This window comes from Canis aureus, chromosome 2, assembly GCF_053574225.1.
Source record: "Canis aureus isolate CA01 chromosome 2, VMU_Caureus_v.1.0, whole genome shotgun sequence".
Taxonomy (NCBI): domain Eukaryota; kingdom Metazoa; phylum Chordata; class Mammalia; order Carnivora; family Canidae; genus Canis; species Canis aureus.
The window spans coordinates 5633478-5653912 of NC_135612.1; the positions used below are offsets into that span (position 1 = coordinate 5633478).

At 37.4% G+C, this 20435-nt stretch overlaps 3 long non-coding RNA genes across 13 annotated transcripts in view; 2 read left to right on the plus strand and 1 right to left on the minus strand.

Moving 5' to 3' along the window:
* Nucleotides 1-13079, plus strand: part of LOC144292277 (uncharacterized) — an 87747-nt gene extending 74668 nt beyond the window's left edge. For all 5 annotated transcript variants that reach the window (XR_013359721.1, XR_013359720.1, XR_013359722.1 and 2 more), the window contains one exon: nt 12919-13079. This is a non-coding gene — a long non-coding RNA (uncharacterized LOC144292277). The remainder of the gene's footprint in view (nt 1-12918) is intronic.
* LOC144292313 (uncharacterized) overlaps nt 1-19320 on the minus strand; it is a 47531-nt gene extending 28211 nt beyond the window's left edge. Inside the window, exons 1-3 of one of the 2 annotated variants that reach the window (XR_013359757.1) lie at nt 18790-19320; nt 7237-7362; nt 1008-1045 (exon numbers count right to left, since the gene is read on the minus strand). This is a non-coding gene — a long non-coding RNA (uncharacterized LOC144292313). The remainder of the gene's footprint in view (nt 1-1007; nt 1046-7236; nt 7363-18789) is intronic. The other variant, XR_013359755.1, reaches the window with a different exon arrangement.
* Nucleotides 19249-20435, plus strand: part of LOC144292290 (uncharacterized) — a 29442-nt gene continuing 28255 nt past the window's right edge. Inside the window, exons 1-2 of one of the 6 annotated variants that reach the window (XR_013359730.1) lie at nt 19249-19540; nt 19975-20135. This is a non-coding gene — a long non-coding RNA (uncharacterized LOC144292290). The remainder of the gene's footprint in view (nt 19541-19974; nt 20136-20435) is intronic. The other 5 variants (XR_013359724.1, XR_013359746.1, XR_013359745.1 and 2 more) reach the window with 5 other exon arrangements.

A 20435-nucleotide genomic window follows, 5' to 3' on the forward strand; every position in this document is an offset into this window, starting at 1 on the left:
TTTATACTAGGGGTCAGGGAGACAAAATATTTAAAATTTTACATAAAGTGTTAATCCTGGAAATAGAATTACTACATTCATTTCCTCATGGTTAAGAACTGAACATTCTGAAAAGAATATGTGATAACCAAATTACTGATTTGGAGTTAGGGCTTGGTTATCTGTACCAACAATCGGACACCACTAGAATCTCCTCAGTCTCATTCTGTTAGCAGCAGTAGGATACTTAATGCCCCAAACCTACTATTTGGTCACTTCCTAAGTTATTCTTCTTTTCTCTTCCCTTCCTTCCACTATCATCCCCTCCTCTTTTGCTGTCTTCCTCCTCTGGCCTGCCCTCCTTCCTCTTTCCTCCTTCTTCTCTTTCTCTTCAGTTGGGACTTTCTACCTGGTATTTCTCCTAATTCAAATCTTAAGAGGCTAACATTCGGTATACATCATTGAACTTCTCATGGCTTAAGTGCTGCCTTCTCTGTAAAGCTTTAAATAGACACAAAAATATTTTCTCTGTCAATAGATTTTCCCTAACTTTGGCATAATAATCAGCATTGCATCATGCTCAATGTTTTGTGTGTGTGTGTCTTTTCCTATCCCTCTCCCTACCCCCCTTGAAGGCAGGGATAATGTTCTCCTTATCATTGTATCATTAGCTTTAATACAATTTGTGAAACACAGATTTGTATTGAGTGTTTATTTTGTAGATGAATACTTGTATTTTTAGATTAATTTCCCCAATGGCTCAAGTAAGTTAATTTTGTTCTCTTTGGAGACTTTCAAAGGGGTTAGAATAGCATAAATGCATTTTCCACTTTCAAGGTGCCAAGTTCATGTGGAAGAATAATATATCTAGGAGATGCTTTCCAACAATCTTCTACAAATTTATGCATCCAAACCAAGAATCTGAAAATTCCAACATTAGGTTTTCCAACCTTAGAACTTGGGAATCTCTTAAATGCTACAATTGAATCGGGGAAGTATTGAAATTATGATTACTTTTTTCTACATACCTTTGGACTTGGATGGCATGCCACTGAAGTATTTTGATCTATAAGTCAGAATATAAAATTTTAAAACATGTAGTAGTAACAGTAACTACAGCAACTAAGATAGCAACAAAAACAGCAAAACAATAATAAAATTTACTGATAGTCTTCCATGTCTAAATTGCTGACAGAAATTAGGCATTTCTGCGGATTATAATTTACTTTGTATGGGTATGTAATCCTATATTTAAGAAAAACTTTTGACAACTTCACATAAATACCAACCTTTACATGGTTAACTTATATGAAATACTACAGAGTATCCAATTGATCTTACTTGAGAAACTTGGGCAATAGACAATAAATATATTGCTAAAATTCACATTCCAAAGGTAAAATAATTTTGGTCATCATTATCAATGGATATTAGGAAGTGAAAGTAGGTTTTAAAGGAACACTGGAAGGGGAAATACCCATGAGATTCTATTTATAAATAATGTGCTGCCTGCCAGTGTACTAACTTTTAAACATTTCTCACTTTATACTCAATGACAAAATGCTATTATTATGCCGTTTTATAAAATAGGAAATAGGTAAGAAAGGGTAGGTACCATCTACATTGCAACTCAAAAAGTAAACGTCTGGATTAAATTCAAACCCAGTTCTGTCTGCCTGACTTAAAAGGCTATGCTATTAATTACTAACACCTTCACTTTTCATAGAAAGATGCCTTCTCACTATTATGCCAGATACATTTGCTCTGCACTTTCCCCCTCACAGGGAATTGGCTGTTCTTCTAGATTTATTAGTTCTTTGCTTAAAGAGGAAGGTAGAGAAAAGTTTGAAAGGTTATTGCAGTTTTGTGAGAGGGCAGAGGAATATTTCTGTTGGAAAAAGGGTAAAAATGTCTGAAGACCTCTTTTTTTTCCTTTCTTATTAGGAATTGTATTCTTTAAACTTTATTTAAAAATCTAGAAATAGGGATGCCTGGGTCGCTCAGTGGTTGAGCATCTGACTTTGGCTCAGGGTGTGATCCCAGGATCTGGGATCGAGTCCCACATCAGGCTCCCTGCATGGAGCCTGCTTCTCCCTCTGCCTCTGTCTCTGCCTCTCTCTCTGTGTGTGTCTCTCATGAATAAATGAATAAATAAACCTTTAAAAAATTTTTAAAAATCTAGAAATAAAAACAACTACCATATTGAGCACTCACTGTGTGACAATCACTGTATTAAATACTTTACATATACTATTGCTAATTGTTAAAACACTGCCTCAAAATAAATGTCAGTTTCTTGTTTTAAAAATGAGGGAAACGAGGCTCAGAGAGATTAAATGATCTGCCCAATAACCGCAGATCTAGGACTAGCAGCTGTCATATAAATGCCTGTAGAGAATGAAATGTCCACGTACTCTCTACTCTAGCAAAGTAAAGGAAAAATGACTGACAATATTGAGGGATGGCATAATCTTACATAGAAGTAAAAAGACCATCAGTAGAATGAGATGATGCTGTATAAAGACATGTTTTCCTTCTTGGATTATGAATTTGAAGTTTCTACAGATTAAGTAGTGACCCATTATAAAAGCTAATACTAATATACCAATTGATAGTGTATTTATCATTTAATGAACATTTAGTATTCTTACAATATAATCTCCATTTTTACAAAAACCTTGTGAGGAAGCTGACATATATACTTCTAATTCCAGATTATAGATGAAGTAACAGAGACTTTTTCAAAGTTTCAACATTTTGTCCAAAGTTATACAATTAATTGGTAAATAGAGTAAGGATTCAAATGCATCACTGATTAGTACCTTGTCCTATGCTCTTACCTAAAGAAAACATCCTATTACTAATTGTGTTAATGATATCATTTTAAATAACAATCTCTGAGTTAAGTGTAAGTTACATCCAAAGTAACATGTCTGGCCAGAAAAATAGAGATTTTTTTTTTAAAACTCGATAAAGAGTGGCTAAGTCCCAGTTCACAGACTTTAGCCCTAACTTTTCCCTAAAAGTTATTATTATTATCCTTATTCAAGACTTTCACAGACACTAAGGCCCAGTACCCAAATCAAAAGCCATATCAGTAGGAAATCAGTAGTAGAGTTGAGGAGGAATAGCTAATGACTTTGTGACCACCAAGAATGCTGCTTATCTCTTCAGCACACGTATCAGAGATAGCTATTTCTAGACCATCCCTTAGTTCTGACAATGATTCCCAGTATACTGTGATACCAGAATTTCTTTTGCTCTGGAGCTGACCTTGTAAACCAAGGGCTATTATCAGTTGCAACTGGTTGGGGCTGGGATACACAGAAATTTAACTATATATTTCTGAATGGGTTATTGTGCTCAGGGGAATATAAAAAAATCAAGAAATCAGCACATTACTGACAGTTTGTTAGGATTTTTTAGTATTATGGGACAATGTAGATTGGGTATTGGAATAATTAAGGAAGATTTGTGATTGGATATGCAAATATAACTTTAAAATCTTGATTAATAGGCCAATGCCAATAACAGGAGATCTCTAAAAGAAAAGTACAAGAATTTACAATATTTTTTATCAGTGACTTGGATCATGACTTAGAAGCCACCCTTTTCGTATTTGTGGATGACAGATTCAGGAGGATTATGTAATATATTTCATGACAGTGGAGGATTTAAAAAATCTTGATAGGCTTGAATGATGGACTAAAACCAATAAAGAAAAATTTGACAAATAAATATAAGATTCCCCATTTAGATTAAAAGCAAGTTACATAAGCGTAGATTCAGAGAGTCCTATCTCAAAAGCAGCTTGGTGAAAAAGACTAGATATTTAAGTTGGTGACAGAAGCCAACAATGAGACATAAATAATAAATTCTAGGCTGCTTTAATAGCCTTGCAAGAGTATGTAATGCCTATATGGCACTATTTTTCAAAGTAGATTCTAAAGAATATCCAGTATTGAATCTTGAATCAATTAGCAAGTCCTAAAGAACAGCTTATTTTATTTTTATAACCAGAAAGAAGAGAATAGGACAGAATAAGATTGATGGAATAAAAAATACAAAATTGCATTGTTCAGACAAAGGAATAATTGCGTGGTGAGGGGGTTCTAGGTATAGAGACAGGCAGATTGGATCATCACCTATATGGGGGCCAGAAGTTTTGACTACTTCAATTACTTCTGAATTCCCAGTCCATAAGCAAGAAGAGAGCATGGCACATGAAATACACTCAATAAATGTTATGCAAGGAATTATGACAAAAATATATTTTTTTACTATGGCTCATGTGAAAAAGTTTAAGAGCCACAGCTTTCTGTCACGCTGCATCATCAAGACACTGGGGCACCTGAAAATTTTGTAAGGTATATTAACAGAGAGGTTCCAAATGAAGTTCATCAGGATGGAGCTATCTGATTTAACTCCCATACTATTGTAAAAACTATAGGAATAGTGATATTCAACCCAAAAATATTTTGGGACTACATAGTTGTTTTTATATAAATGAACATTTAAGAGAAAGAATGAACATTTCAACAAATCTTATACTAAGAGGCACACTTTATTTTTATGAGAGAGAGAGAGAGAAAGAGCCTCTGAACAGGGTGGAAAGGCAGAGGAAGAGAGAGAGAGAATCTTAAACAGGCTCCATGGTCAGCTCAGAACCCTAGATGGGCCTCAATCTCACCATCCGGAGATCATGACCTGAGCCGGAATCAAGAGTTGGATGCTTAACCAACTGAGCCACCCAGATACCCCTGGGAGTCATACTTAAAAAAAAAAAAAAATTTAATATTTCTAGTATGGAGGTGGCTTCCCACACTTTTCTTGTTGTGATGTCTTGATACTGATACTTTTAAAGCAGATAAATTCCTTAATTTACCAGGAGGACAGATACTGTAAATTCTTTCCTGAATATACTTAATTTTTAGTTAGGTATCTTTTGGTATAAAGCTTATTTCCATATTTTAAAATATAATTAAAATAATTAGTTGATTAGTTGGTTGGCCATGCTAAGAACAGTGTAACTGGTACTGCAAAGGAATCCAGAAAGCAACTGCATTATAGTTATAATATATTAATTATATTAATGTAACCACTTCCATTGTTTCTGAGAAAGAGAAAAATAGACCAAAAAACTTATAATGACCACTTTTATCATGGAATATCACCTATTTTCTTTTAAACAGAATCAGTTATTCCTCATGTGATGGCTTAGATTAAATTGAATTAGATGTTCTTTTTAAACCAAACCCAAATTCTAATTAGATGGTCACTTGAAATAGCATAGCTAATTCTTCATAGAACCTAAGGAATCTACTAAATTGAATTGCATTATTGGTATTACTAATAGATTAAGAATTCAACAATTTCAACTACAACGGTGAAATATTTACAAGTAAATATGAGGAATTAATTTTTTCTTGGAATCAGATTGCCATTTTATAATTTATTATATAATCTATATTTTATTATCATATTTTTAAGTTTTTTAAAAAATTTATTTATGATAGTCACAGAGAGCGAGAGGCAGAGACATAGGCAGAGGGAGAAGCAGGCTCCATGCACCGGGAGCCCGATGTGGGATTCGATCCCGGGTCTCCAGGATCGCGCCCTGGGCCAAAGGCAGGCGCCAAACTGCTGCGCCACCCAGGGATCCCTATTATCATGTTTTTAAAACCCAAATTAACACTTTTCAATTTTTTTAGAATTTAGGTTTTTTTCTGATTTTAAAGAAAATATGGAATTATTGTAGATAATTTAAAAATAGAAAAAGGACAAAAATACTAATTAGTACTCAAAGCAAACTCATTGTTAACTTTCCAGTGTATATTTTCAGTTATTTTTCACACATGTATTTTTATTTTTTTAAGATTTTATTTATTCATGATAGACACAGAAAGAAAGGTAGAGACATAGGCAGAAGGAGAAGCAGGCTCCCTGCAGGAAAACCATTGTGGGACTCGATCCCAGGACCCCATGGTCATGCCCTGAGCCAAAGGCAGATGCTCAACCACTGAGCCACCTAGGCATCTCTCACAAGTGTATTTTTATTATTTGATGTTAAATTAGGGTTAGTTTGTAAGCTATGTATTTTGTTACAATGACCTTTTAGATGATTCTTATGCCATATTTAATAATAATATTTTTCTAACTATAAAATATATAATTATTTTCTGACAGGAAATATTCTACATTGTTACTATTTTTTCCTAAATAGTCCAGTTTTCTTTCTTTCCATGAATATTGTATATCTCTCATATATATGTGTATATATTCCTGAAATATGATATATATATAAATATCTGCTTTTCAAAAAGACATATATGTCCAATAGAATCTCTTGTTGCATTTCTTAATCAGTAAATTTCTCTACAAAATATGACAAGATCATGTATTATTAATATTTTATTTTCCCCAGGAGGGGGGAAAGCAGCAAAGAGAGAACAATTAAAGTACTTTCCTAAGGGAAATAGTTAGAATCTGAATATTTTAAGGAATATGCAGCAATTTGGGGTTAAATAAAACCCTTCAGAAATCTATCAGTTTGTAAAATGGAAATTATAAAAGAGGATATAAAACTCATCATAGTCTGAAATCCAACTTGAGATATAGAGAACTTTTATTTATAACTTTTACTCCTATATGATCATCCAAATTCTTTATTATTATTACTATTATTATTATTTTTTTAATTGCTAAAGTAACCTTTATTATGAAGCAACATTTTTTTTGGTTGAACATTGTATATCAAACATAACTGAATATTGGCAATGTTATATTATTTAACATAAGGAGGTAGAATTATTTAACATAAGTGGTCTCACTGTTCTCAAATTTCAAATGTTAAGTTAGAATTTCAGGTAACCTCGAAAGAAAACACTGTTTAAAAAACAAACTCATTACAGATCTGAAAAAATAAAGTGATTAAAATTATCCATAAATTAATTCTAGTACAGTCCAGGACTTTGAAAATGAGAAGTAAGCTACCTTATTGAATTTGAAAAGAACTGAGAATCAGATATTGTTCTTAAGTAGTATTGCTTCCAAATAAAATTAGCATAAAGGACAAGATTATTGAATTGAAGATAAGGAATATAGCTTGTTTAAAAAGTTATCCATGAATAACTATCTGTATGTCCTAAAATACTGTCTGTTGTGAGTTTAATAGAACAATGTATTAGTTGTCAACATCTCGAAACAGGTTTAAATGCCTCAAAATGAAGGAATGAGCAACAAAGAAACAATATATACCTGCAATTTCAAGAGAACAATGGTAGCATATGCTTGGCATTATTCAGTAGGACAACATCTCATAATGGAGGTGAGAAAGAGCTGAGGAAATGGTCTTGACTTACAAATGTGCTCAGAAACTTCAGCCTAAAATGAATGAATGGAGAATTATGGAAATCAATAATCCCAACTGGATGATATCTCAGTGGTGAGGAGAATCAGATATACCATCTCTACAGTAGTATATACAACACTAATGAAAAGCAATTAAAGGAAATATGCAGGAATCTCAGGGACTGAACTATGAGGAAATGTTTCCTTAATATATTTTCTGTGCCAAGCACTGTTTTAAGAACTGGGGGATATAATAATAAGTGTGATTACTCCATAGGTCCCTCTTCTTAAGGTAGGCATAGGGCTGTGGATTTTGGAGTGGAGAATGTAGCTAATAAACTACTAAATTACTACTATAAAAAACAAACAAAAAGGAGCAAGATAACTTTAGATAGAAGTAAGTGGTGAAAGAAAATAAAATGGGATAAGAATAAGAGCAATTTGTTCTGGAATTCAAACAATGTTTTAGGAAAGAGGATATTATAATTGATTTTGTAAGCACAGTCTAGCATAACTTTAGGTGCATAAATAATTGGGGACTATGCTCTAGGAGTAATTTAAGGTGGTGAAAATGAATAGCAAACTGAGTCATAAGAATATAAGGTGAGTTTTCTCAGGTAGGTATCAAATATATTATATATTCTAGTTCCTACTCATTCTTTATGAAGAATGTATTATCCAGGGGCAGGGCAATATGGAATGAGAGTCACTATAAACTTTGTGGAATTTAGTAGTAAATGTTAAAATACTGGACTTAAAATATCAATGATCAATGGCTTTATTTGGCATATTCTAGTTTTAATAATACAACTTAATAAATTTTCTTCAATTTTTCCATATTATAATCTAGGCACTATACTAAGATTCAAAAACACAATGTGAAAACTCTTAAGGAATTTATTAATCAGTATAAATGAATGATTACTAATATTAGAACAAGGAAATTAGCATGGGGAAACACGTAGTGTATTTATACAAGTAGTGTTATATTTAAGGGAATTGCGATAAAGAGAAACTGAGATGTTTCATACTCATAAAGATTGAAATATGACTTCTAAAATATTTCTGAAGTGTGTTCTATACAGTCAAATAGGAAACATGCTAACATTTAAGTATGGGCATTTGAAAGACTCATAAAAATCAGTCACAAATGATTTATTCTGACATGGGAACATGCACATGGGATAAAGTATGTCTTAAATGTTTGGAATATGTGATCAAATATGTGGTTTACTCTTTTTCTTATATGAAGAATTGATTGCCTAAGAGTGATTTACTTACCAAATGGATTTGAAATTTTTTGTTCAAAATATTTGATTAGTAACTTTATCGTTATAGCATTTATAATTAAGAGTAAGAATAGGAATGTAAAATCTAATATTTCTCCAAGGACAATTCTATAACATGTTCATGAATATATTGCAAGATCCAATATTACACTAATAAGTTCTTTCTGAGGGTCATTCTCATAAAGTAAAAAAATTTGTTCTCCTGTGACAGAATCTGAAAAATAGTTTTTAAGACTAATTAACTGATTAATGTGCTCTTTCTTTTCATTTTTGACCATCAAAGTAGTGTCCAGAACTTAAAACCTCTATATATTTATAATAATGATTTCTCAAATTATATTTTTACCAAAATAACACATAAACATAGACATTGTGGATGTCAATTAACCATATATCCTTTTACTTGATTAAATGTCCTATCTACGCAATTTAACGTACAATACTGACACTCAATAGATAATTAGAATATGTGACCAGAACTTGCTACTATATAATAAAAAACCTTAATGTATTTTAGACAGAAAAAAAGGAAATAATCATCCAAGCTTTGCTTTAAGTATTTTAAAAAGGGATAATGGGGCAGCCCTGGTGGCACAATGGTTTAGCGCCGCCTGCAGCCCAGGGTGTGATCCTGGAGACCCTGGATAGTGTCACATCAGGCTCTCTGCATGGTGCCTGCTTCTCCCTCTGCCTGTGTCTCTGCCTCTCTCCCTCTCTCTCTTTCTGCATCTCTATGAATAAATAAAATCTTTAAAAATAAATAAAAATAAAAAGGGATAATGGTATCTTAAGAAGAGATCAAACAATATGGTACAAATAAAGGTAATATTTTCCAAGGAATCTGGAACCAGTTTCTGTGAATACTCTCTCATAAAATACAAAAAGTAACTATACCTTCCATTGTATACAACATAGGAATTCTGGCATTGTCTGTAATATTATCTCAGGAAGATTATCAAAGACTGACTTTGAAAACATTATAAAAATTGTTATGGATAAGAAACCCAAAGTCAGTAAAGCTGATAGTAGTGACATGAGTTAATTAAGAGCTTTAGTTACCAATGTATCTACTTTTTCCTACTAGTTAAATCTCTGGAAAGCAGAGGTTAAGGCAATTTTTATACAACACTGAACAATGTTAATGATGATGGAGGAAGTTCCTGAAAGGTGGTCCCAAAAAATCTATACAACTATTATCAACTCCAGCTGAAATCATTACGTGAATGTTGATGATGAACTTTATAACAGATTATCTTGAACTTTTAATAAGGTTCTTAAAATCATTAAAACTGAGATAATCACATACCCATGTATTACCTAGCATAGTACAATATGAATTATACACACTGTAATAATATGTTCTTGGGGGGAAAAAAACAACAAACCTCTGAAACTATCAGTTTACATACAATATGGAGGTTAAGGTTCACGTTAAACTACATTTTGAAGTTGTAATCAGCCAAACTCAAGAGTTTGGAAAATTCTGGAATACATAATTAAGCCGCACCAACTATTAAATGACATGAAAAAAAAATACAAATGGGGAACGATTCTAAAGTAAAGGAGATTTAAGATACATAAACACCAAACAAAACATGGGAAACTCATTTTTATCCCAATTCTATTATCAATTATAGAAGATATTTTTGAGCTAATCAGAAAACATGAGAAACAGACCAGGTATTAGATGATTATTTTAGAATTCTTGTTTATTTTGTGAGGTGTTAAACAAAATGCCCTTATCCATTGAGATACACATAAGAAATATTTATTAGTAGAGTGATGTAAAGTCTAAGATTTGCTTAAAAAGAAAACTGGACACGCATATAAAGTACAAGTTTGTGTATGTATGTTATGGGGGAAAGGGGATAAATGAAATAATGGCAGAAAATTAATAATCGTAATACCTAAAAGAGGCAGGAAAAGGACACCCCCAAAGATGTCTAGGTCTCAATTTTGAAACCTATGAATATTTTGTTATATGTCAAGGGATAATTAATGTTACAGATATGAGTTTGCTTATCAACTGCCCATGAAATAGATAAATTTTCCTGACGATCCTACAGTGCAGAGCAGAGTGAATCAATGCAATAATGAAGGTTCTTATAAGTGGAATAAGAAGGCAGAAGGGGTAGAACCAGGAATTGCCAACGTGAAAAAGATTTGGCCTGATGTTGCTGGCTTTGAAGATGGGGGAATGACACCACAAGGCTGCAGGCAGCTGCTAGAAGCCAGAAAGATAAGAAAACAGATTCTCCCCTAGAGTCCAGAAAGGAAATCTGTCCCCATTTTTCACACAGTGAGATGCATTTTTGACTTCTGACCTCTAGGACTCTAGAATAACAAATCTGTGTTTTAAGCTACCAAGTTTATGTATTTTTGTTTTACAGCAGCAATAGGAAAATAATGTACTAGGCTTAGGGTATGTGGGTTTCGTTATTCTCTTTACTTTTTTTTTAAGATTTTTTTTTTAAGATTTTATTTATTTATTCATGAGAATACACAGAGAGGAGAGAGAGAGAGATAGAGAGAGAGAGAGAGAGGCAGAGACACAGGCAGAGGGAGAAGCAGGCTCCATGTAGGGAGCCCAACGTGGGACTCGATCCCGGGTCTCCAGGATCACGCCCAGGGCTGCAGGCGGCGCTAAACCGCTGAGCCACCGGGGCTGCCCTATTCTCTTTACTTTTATATCAAGTTTAAACTTTCCATAGTAAAACCTTTAAAAATACATTAAGATTCTGAAAAGAATTGTCCATGACCAATTTTGTGATTAAAGTCCAAGAGCAAAAAGCTTAATTTAAGGATATATGAAATCTAACTTAAATAACAGGACTAGGGCAGCCCCGGTGGCGCAGCCGTTTAGCGCCGGGGTGTGATCCTGGAGACCCAGGATCGAGTCCCACATTGGGCTCCTTGCATGGAACCTGCTTCTCCCTCTGCCTGTGTCTCTGCGCCTCTCTCTCTGTGTCTCTCATGAATAAATAAATAAAATCTTTTTAAAAAAAATAACAGGACTAGTTGTGAAGATGTTCTTCGTATATAATCAAAGATATTATAATTTGGTTTAATTATTTGAGCCATATGGTACTATTAAAAAAAGAAAAAAGTGGGCAACATCTTCATAACATTTGAGATGTCACATTTGTAAAGACAAACTATATTGAAAACCACATGATGACATCATCAATTACTACATCAGGGAAGATGGTAGGTACTCTTCATGACCTTTTGTGTTAAGTAGCCCCTGTTAAATTCTGAATTCTGTAAGCGAGGCATAGTTGTAACAATGAATCCCTCTATAAACACTACATTTTTAGACCCAAAAGTCAAAGGTGATAACCTATTATTTTCTTAAAATGCAATTTAAAATTATATTTTATTCAGCAGAATTATATTCACATGAATATTTTTATCTGCCATAAGGGGAGACGGTGACTTTTTCGAGGATGGGGATTTTTTTTCTATCATCTAAAAAGAATTCCCTATAACTTCAAAGGAAATTAACTTTGTTTCAATACTTAAGAAAAAAGTAATGAAACTTTCCCTCTAAAAATCATTTTAAGGTAATAATAATAATAAGGGGTACCCAGTTTTGGTACAGCATTCAGCTCTTGATTTCTGTGTCTTGCGTTTAAGTCCCACATTGGGCATAGAGATTAATTTTTTTTAATAAAAATAAAATAGTAATAATAAAAGGTGACATAGAAGCAAATGATTAAAAAAAAAAAAAAAAGAAGCAAACGATTTCCAGTGTTTGGCCTGTATATGTGATTCTTGAGCAATGATGTAACACCATCACAGAGAGCACAGAGCAAAGGGCACATGCTTCTCTCCTTATTCTATGAAACTTGCATGAGGCATATTTCTTTTAGATCAACTGCCCATTTCACTTATCATGTAAAAGAAAAGGGAAAAAACAAAGTCAAATTCAGTCACGAAAAACTGATATGATGGTAAAACTGGAGGAAATGGGTGCATTTTTCATCAATAGTGTGGGTATTGGTTTAAGACTATAATTGCTTTCATGGCAAAAACTAGAAAACGGTCAATAATTACTTTAAGAGGTAGGTTTTCCTCAACTATGAGCTAAAGAATCAAGTGGGTTATTTTCTATCTTCACAACCTGTATACACTCTGCCTACAGTAACAAGTGCAAGTGATGATTTCACCATTATTTCCAACATTCTTTGTAATTAAGGTTTGAGGGTAGAGATAAATATGTGAGTGTCTACCTCAGAAAGAATATTTAAAGCTTGTTTTTATGTCTGTATTAATCCTGTCCTGTACTTATCTTTTCTAGGGAATTGCTGGAGGAATTGAATTACTTTGCTTCTGAAATGAACCCTGAAGGGCTACACAATTCTTGGGCAAGACTGGCTGGTTGCTTATTAGCATAGAAAAAGATACCCACCAAAGAAACTTCAATTTGCAAATAAAACTCTAATGAAAGAAACAATAAAACGGTGAGAAAGACTACTTCTTATCCATGGGGAAATACAAAGGGCCAAGTGTGCTTAAGTTTTATGCTAATATAACATTGGTTTCGGGATCCCTGGGTGGCGCAGCGGTTTGGCGCCTGCCTTTGGCCCAGGGCGCAATCCTGGAGACCCGGGATCAAATCCCACATCGGGCTCCCTGCGTGGAGCCTGCTTCTCCCTCTGCCTGTGTCTCTGCCTCTCTCTCTCTCTCTGTGTGTGTGTGTGTGACTATCATGAATAAATAAATAAAATCTTTAAAAAAAAATTGGTTTCAACAAAGTACTCAGTTTATAACCTAACAAATTGGTGCCAACTTATTTACTTACTTAAAAAATCTAACAGCAGGCGAAGAAAAAAAAAAAAAAAGAAAAGAAAAAAAGAAAGAACACCACTCAAGAAACATGTTTAGAAGAAAGGTCTGGAATCATTAAAAGTGTATTCATTATAAGATGATTAGTAGGAATGAAGTCAATACTGACTTGCCTCAAATATATGATTTTAATACATGCGGCAATAAAGAGTGGTGTGAAGGAGGCTTGTCCTTATGATAAATTAATATTTGTATCATTTATTATTGAATGACACATGTGACAGAAGACTCTCATAAGCCAATTCAAGATTCAGGAAAATATTTCATCATGTTATATACACAGTAAGAGGAAAAATAAAAGAAAGCGATAGAGAAAAGAAAAGTTTAGCCCTGTTAAAAGATAAACTGAGACACATTAAAATTTTTGAGATCTATTTGAGCAAAAATCTTATAGAATTGGGCAGCACCGAACCAGAAGTAGCTGGGAGTGCTTCAGGAGCTCTAGGAGAGACTTTTCTAGAGAAAAAGTAGAAGCAAAGTAAGGAAATAACTGATTGGCTTTAGCTTAAAAACTAGTTGGCTGTCAGTGATTATCTTTATCATTTTGATTTCATTACCTTCAGGCATTTATAGGTTTAGATTTTGGTTTGCTTGGATAGACCATCACTACAGCATCAGAACCACGTCAGTCTAATGATCTCCGTGTTTAAATAATTTAACCATTCCCTCATTTGGTCAACTTCTCATACATGAGAGATTAACCAAAAATTTGGTATTAATGCCACTCTCCATCACCATCACAGGTAAATACTAGTCTCATTGTTAAACACATAGATTATGATGTTAGATTGAGAGGAGAATTGTTTATGCTGTTCATCTCCTTGTTCATCTTGCTTCCGTTTCTCTAAGCACAGTGAGATCATCTGACGTACTGCTGATAGCTGTGAACATGCATTTAAGACCTGTGACAGAACATAATGTACCAGAGAGACTATAGTAGTAACTATTATTAGAATAATACCAAAAAACTGACAGGCACTCCTTCAAAGAACGCAACTAAAGAAGCATCAAGTGGTTTTAGCCAAGTAGCTTATTTCTTAGATTTGCTACAGCACCAAAGATGTTGATCTAGGTACAGATGGAAACATTTGCTATGGCACAGACTCCTTGTTCAGCCAATAAGTACTCTAAAGCAAGTCTATTATCTAAAAGCACCTTGGGATGAAGGTCTAGGAACTTTTGTTCTCCTATGGCCTTAGCACTAGATTCAACACTAGTTGCCAAGGTTAAGGAGCACTGTCTTCCTTTTATTAACAAGAGAAAAAACAAGGAACAAAAAGACAAAAGGAATAAAGTTTTAATACTGGCGATGAAAATCTTATCCCTAACCTTGGGAGACTTATCCACCACAAGATTTTGTTTACTCCTAGGAGGAAACTCCCTAGTCTATTTTAATTCTAGATCTCCAGCTGGTTCCAAGAGTTGGGCACAGTCCTTTATAAATGGGGCATGTAGACCCAAGGTTCAAGTTCCTGAAGTTTGGTTACTATCTGGATAGTGAGGAGGGCCTGGTATGGCCCCTTCCAAGGAAGTTCAAGGGCCATCTTTATTCTTAGTGATTTCAAATCACAGGAGTGGGAGAAAACTAGAAACATTAGTTTGGAGAGCTATAGCCAGATATTTCATGAAACTAAAAGAATTAGGGATCCAGCATGGTTTGCAGAAACAAAGAGACCTAGAATCTGATACCCAGAAGATTGTGTTGTAATTTTCTATTGAATCATAATTTTTTCCTCTATAATCACCCTCATGTCTAGCAAAGGTAATCACAGTAAGACTAATTTGTTTGCAAAATAAGCCAAGTCTCATTAAACTTGGCCTGATTATTTACACAAGTGCATCAAGAATAGTGACTGACCACATACGCTCTTTTAAAGTCTGCTTTGCTGGAAATTTTCATAAGGAATCTTATTCTTTTTTTAAGTTTTTAATCTATTTAACTTTTATTTCTTATTTTTAAGATTTTATTTATTTATTCAGGAGAGACACACAGAGAGAGGCAGAGACACAGGCAGAGGGAGAAGAAGGCTCCCTCTGGGGAGGCCTGATGTGGGATGTGATCCCGGGACCCCGGGGTCATGACCTGAGCCAAAATCAGATGCTCAGCCACAGAGCCACCCAAGCATCCCTAGCTATTTATTTGAGAAATCTAGAGAGAGTGAGAGAGAGTGAAAATATGAAGGGGGGGGGGGGCGAGAAGCAGAGGAAGAAGCAGACTCCCCACTGAGCAGGGAGCCCAATGACAGCTCAATCCCAAGACTCCAGAATCATGACCCAAGTGGAAGGCAGATGCTTAACCAACTGAGCCACATAGGTGCCCCCAGAAGGAATCTTAGATTGGACTTTTAAAAGCCTCTCCAGTCTTAAGAGTCAAGCCCAGACGCCTCCAACACATTTCACCAGAAGTACCTATACACTTGGGTGACTTCCTCTCCTCTCGTGGTTCCCAAAATATCTTAAGGTTACTGGGCCTGCCAGGGAGTCACCTTCCTTATTCACCTGGTAAGGCTCCCAGGAACCTTGTACATAAGGCACCAAAACAGTTTCTCAAAAGATCTTTTATTGGCTCCAGTAAGTCAACCTTAGTTTCTTAAAACTATCTGGTCACATCTAATTTTTATGCATATTCTCAGATAATGACATCCCAGTCAAGCCTTAGTAATCTAACCAGCATTTCCAATTGTGTGTATGGTTTGGGGAAGTTATTAAAATGTCAAAGGTTTGAATATTTGGTTAAATAGGATCCCAAGTCACTATGAGATAATACTTATTTAACTAAAGTGACTATGGAAAATTTAAAAGGCAAAAATAGTAGGTTATACAGTTGTGAGAAAAATTTAGTTTTTTTAATATTGAGAAGACTGGGTTTTCGTAAGTAATCAAAGACCTCAAAAAGACAATGTGAAGTACAGTAAGTTATTCTGGTAAGACATAAAATCTTTGCTTTCCAGGTAGATTGTCCAAAAGGTGAGAAGACAGAAACAGAACATATGTAGGGCAGCCCGGGTGGTCCAGCAGTTTAGCGCCACCTTCAGCCCAGGGCCTGATTCTGGAGTCCCGGGATAGAGTCCCCCGTCCGGCTCCCTGCATGGAGCTTGCTTCTCCCTCTGCCTGTGTCTCTGCCTCTTTCGATGTCTCTCATGAATAAATAAATAAAAATCTAAAAAAAAAAAAAAAAAAGAAATAATAAAATAAAAATAAAAAAAGAACCACAATCTCTTATAAAATTCCACAATTCAAGAGCAGACCAATGGTGCAAGAAACTTTTTTTTTTTTTTTTGAGAGGGAGAGAGAGAGAGAGAGAGAGGTGGTTGTGGGGAGGAGGGAAGAGAGGAAGAGGGAGAAGATCTTAAGAAGGCTGTATGCCCACTACTCAACTGAATACAGGACTCCACCCATCAACTCTGAGATCACCACCTGAGCCGAAATGAAGAGTCAAACACTTAATCAACTGAGCCACCGAGGGGCCCAAGAAAACCATCCTTCCAACAGAGAAGCAAATTCTAGTTTTGTGGCATGGTACTTTTAGTACTAAAGCTTATTCTTTAAACACATAAATTAATCTATTCCAAGGTTACTCAGTTTGGCCACATATAAAATTCGTTTTCCAAGATTCCTTTTCTACAAACTGAAACTTTTTCAATATCCATTCAAGTCTCCTTTCATCCTTATTATTTCTAAGCGGTTGTACTTGCATGTATTGATTAGAATTCTGAATGCTAAGAATCATTAATTTCTAGTGGAAACTAAGAAACAAGCAATTGTGGAACATCTGCATCCACAATTAGCAGACTTATAAGTACGTTTCACAATTTTCTAGAAGTACATTTTTCCTCATGGATTTTTCAACGTGACACAAAACATGTTCACTAATAGACCCAAATATCTTTAGCTCCTCTGTAAGAAAAAGCCAAAACTGAATAAACCTGTGTCTAGTAGCTAATACTTGAGTATTTTATCTTATTTGGAAATGATCTTGTTTTTCAGTGAAACCTTGGTGGAACAGAAGTATTTAATGCTGAGAACTCCAAAAACACGCCTGTTTTCATTAAACCAATTCGTACTAGGTTTTATTTCCTGAACGTTAACCTAGATCCCATTTGGATTAGTTTCTATATTTGGGTTATTTTCCATATTTCTGAGAGCATATCGGAGTTGTATAAACGATTATTTACCTTCTAGCCAATTAAATAGAGCTCTTTTACAAATTAATTTTGGCCAACAACCAGACTGAGAAAAATGCCACACATTACAATTTGCCTAGACAGACCTACATCCTGTCTATTTTACAACATCTGCAAGTCTTACTGGGAGAATAGGGGACAGTTTCCGATTTGGTATAAAGGATACATGGGTTTTAACTAGTTTCTAGAGGGACATCTGGGTGGCTCGGCGGTTGAGGGTCTGCCTTCCGCTCAGGTCGTGACCCTGGGGTCCTGGGATCCAGTCCCAAGTCGGGCTCCCTGCCGGAAGCCTGCTTCTCCCTACCGGAAGCCTGCTTCTCCCTACGCCTGCGTCTCTGCCTCTCTCTCTGTGTCTCTCATGAATTAATAAAGTCTTTAAAAATAAAAAAATAACAAAATAGTTTCTAGAGCAACATTTCTGTTCTTGTAAAGACTCCATTTCTAAGACAAAAACAGTTTTTTTTTTTTTAATTCCCCAGAGAATCAGATTGCAAAGAAGCTGATTCAGCCATCCAACTACATCACCCTCGATTTGCTTCTTTATACCAGGGAAATCTTCAACTTTGATGGAAATCAAAGAGATTCCTAAGTTGTAGATTTCGATTTCGAGTTGCATTTATTTGCAATGTTTTCGTGGATCCTTCCACGGTGGCTTCGGAATGATCTTCTTCCCTTTCCGGGACACAGTTTCACTTTTTTAGTTTCAGGGAAGGAGGCCTATCAGGTCCTGAATATCAGCTTCCAACCTGGCCAACTTCCCACCTAGAGCTGCTTTACGAGGGAGGGGAAAAACAACAACAACAACAACAAAACCAAAAAACCCGCCAAACCCTTCCGAATATCTTGCCGGTTTCAGCCACGACATGGACTAAGCAAAAGCAAGACTTGCACAACTTCCCCGCGAGGTGACAAAGAGGGGGAACCTCCTTCCTGCAAGTGAGGCGCCACCCACGTTGGTGTCGGTCCCTGTGTGGGGGGACCCTCTGCAGACCGGCACCGCGCCTTGTCCTCAGAGCACAGAAGGAGGCAAAGGCGCGCAGTCGCCGTCCCGGGGGAGGACGGGCCGTGACTGAGGTGCTTTGGTTTGGTTTCCCCGCCCACCTGAATTTGGGAAAGAAGAGACGTGACAGCTCACCTACCTGTCTCGCTGAGGCCCCGCGGACACCCGGGAGCGCCGGTCTTCCTACGAATTCCTAATTTCCAGACCCCCCAGGTAGCTCAGCGGTGGGCTTCTGCCCAGGTCGTGACCCCAGGGTCCCGGGATCGAGTCCCACACTGGGCTCCCCGCAGGGAGCCTGCTTGTCCCTCTGCCCATGTCTTTCGTGAATAAATAAACACAATCTTTAAAGAAATAAATAAATAAAAATAATAATAATAATAAAAGCGTTCTCCCCTTCGCCAGTTTCTGTCAGTTTCGCCAGGTTCCCATCCGCAGGCCTCGCAGCCAGGCCGCGGCCCTCAGCGCCCTCTGCGCCGTCACAGACACCGCGGGGGAGGCCCGCTTAAATAGGCCCGGCTGACCTCGGAAGGAGTCGCGTGTGCGGGCGGGAGCCGGTCTGACCCCGGAACCAGTTCCCGGAACCAATCAGAGCCGCCCACGCCTGTGCCCCGGGCGGTCCTCAGGTCCCGCGCGGTGGGGCTGTGTGTGCAGGGGGTCGGGACCCGGTCTGGAGGGAGCGGCGCCCCGGGTGTGGGAGCTCGTCAGGGACCGACGCCTGGAAGCCGCAGCGCCCCTAGGGGGGTGGGGGGGGGCTGTGCAGGCGCCCACGGGGATGCTCCAGCCCCGGCCCGTGGCCTGGCTCCCGAGGTTCCCTGTGCTGATTGCGGAGCTGTGAGGAGAGAAACTGAGGCACAGCAGAACTTTCAAAAGCGTACTTGAGCAAAAGCCAGGTAGAGTTGGGTAGCCCCCACCGGTGGGGGTGGGGGTGGGGGTGGGGGGCTTGCGTCAGTGGAGGCACTCTGTGGGAGGAGGGGGGCCTTTGTGGCGGAAGGGGGACGCCCTGGGAGGGGAAGGGGGCTGTGTGGGGGGAGGGGCCCTCTGGGGGAGAGGGGGCGTCCGGGGGGGAGGGGGTGCTCTGAGGCGGAGGGGGCGCTCTGGGGGGTAGAGGGGGTGCTCTGTGGAGGGGAGGCCCTCGGGGGGGGAGGGGGGCCTCTGGGGGGTGGAGGAGAGGCCCTTTGTGGGGGGAGGGGAGGCACAAACAATGCAAGGAGATCCTGGGTTGGCCATCTCGTAAAGCCTGCTTAGCTGTTGGGGTTTGTCCTCAGCCTTGGGGTTTGGTGGGCGAGAGGCATTTTACAGGCTTAGCATTCGGTTGCCTCCACAGGCCCCCACGGCATTGCAGCCACATCCGTCCAACGGCCACCTTGCTTGATTCGTTTAACAGCTGAAACCCAAAACCTTCGGAGTTTCGCATCCATCGATTCCAGCCTGAATAACTGTATGGCAAGCGGTAAAGGTAGAAATACTTTGAACTCCTGAATAAAGGTGAGTATGGTAGCCCTGTTTTATTTGTTGTTATTGTTTCCTGAATTTGGTCCTCCTTCAAGAAAGAAGAAAGGTCAACACACACCAAAATGGTTTATTTGTGGGGTTTTTTTTTTAAGATTTTATTTACTTCTTCATAGAGACAGAGAGAGAGAGCGAGCGAGCGAGGCAGAGACACAGGCAGAGGGAGAAGCAGGTTCCACGCAGGAAGCCCGACGTGGGACTCGATCCTGGGTCTCCAGGATCAGGCCCTGGGCTGAAGGCAGGGCCAAACCGTGGAGCCACCCGGGCTGCCCAGTT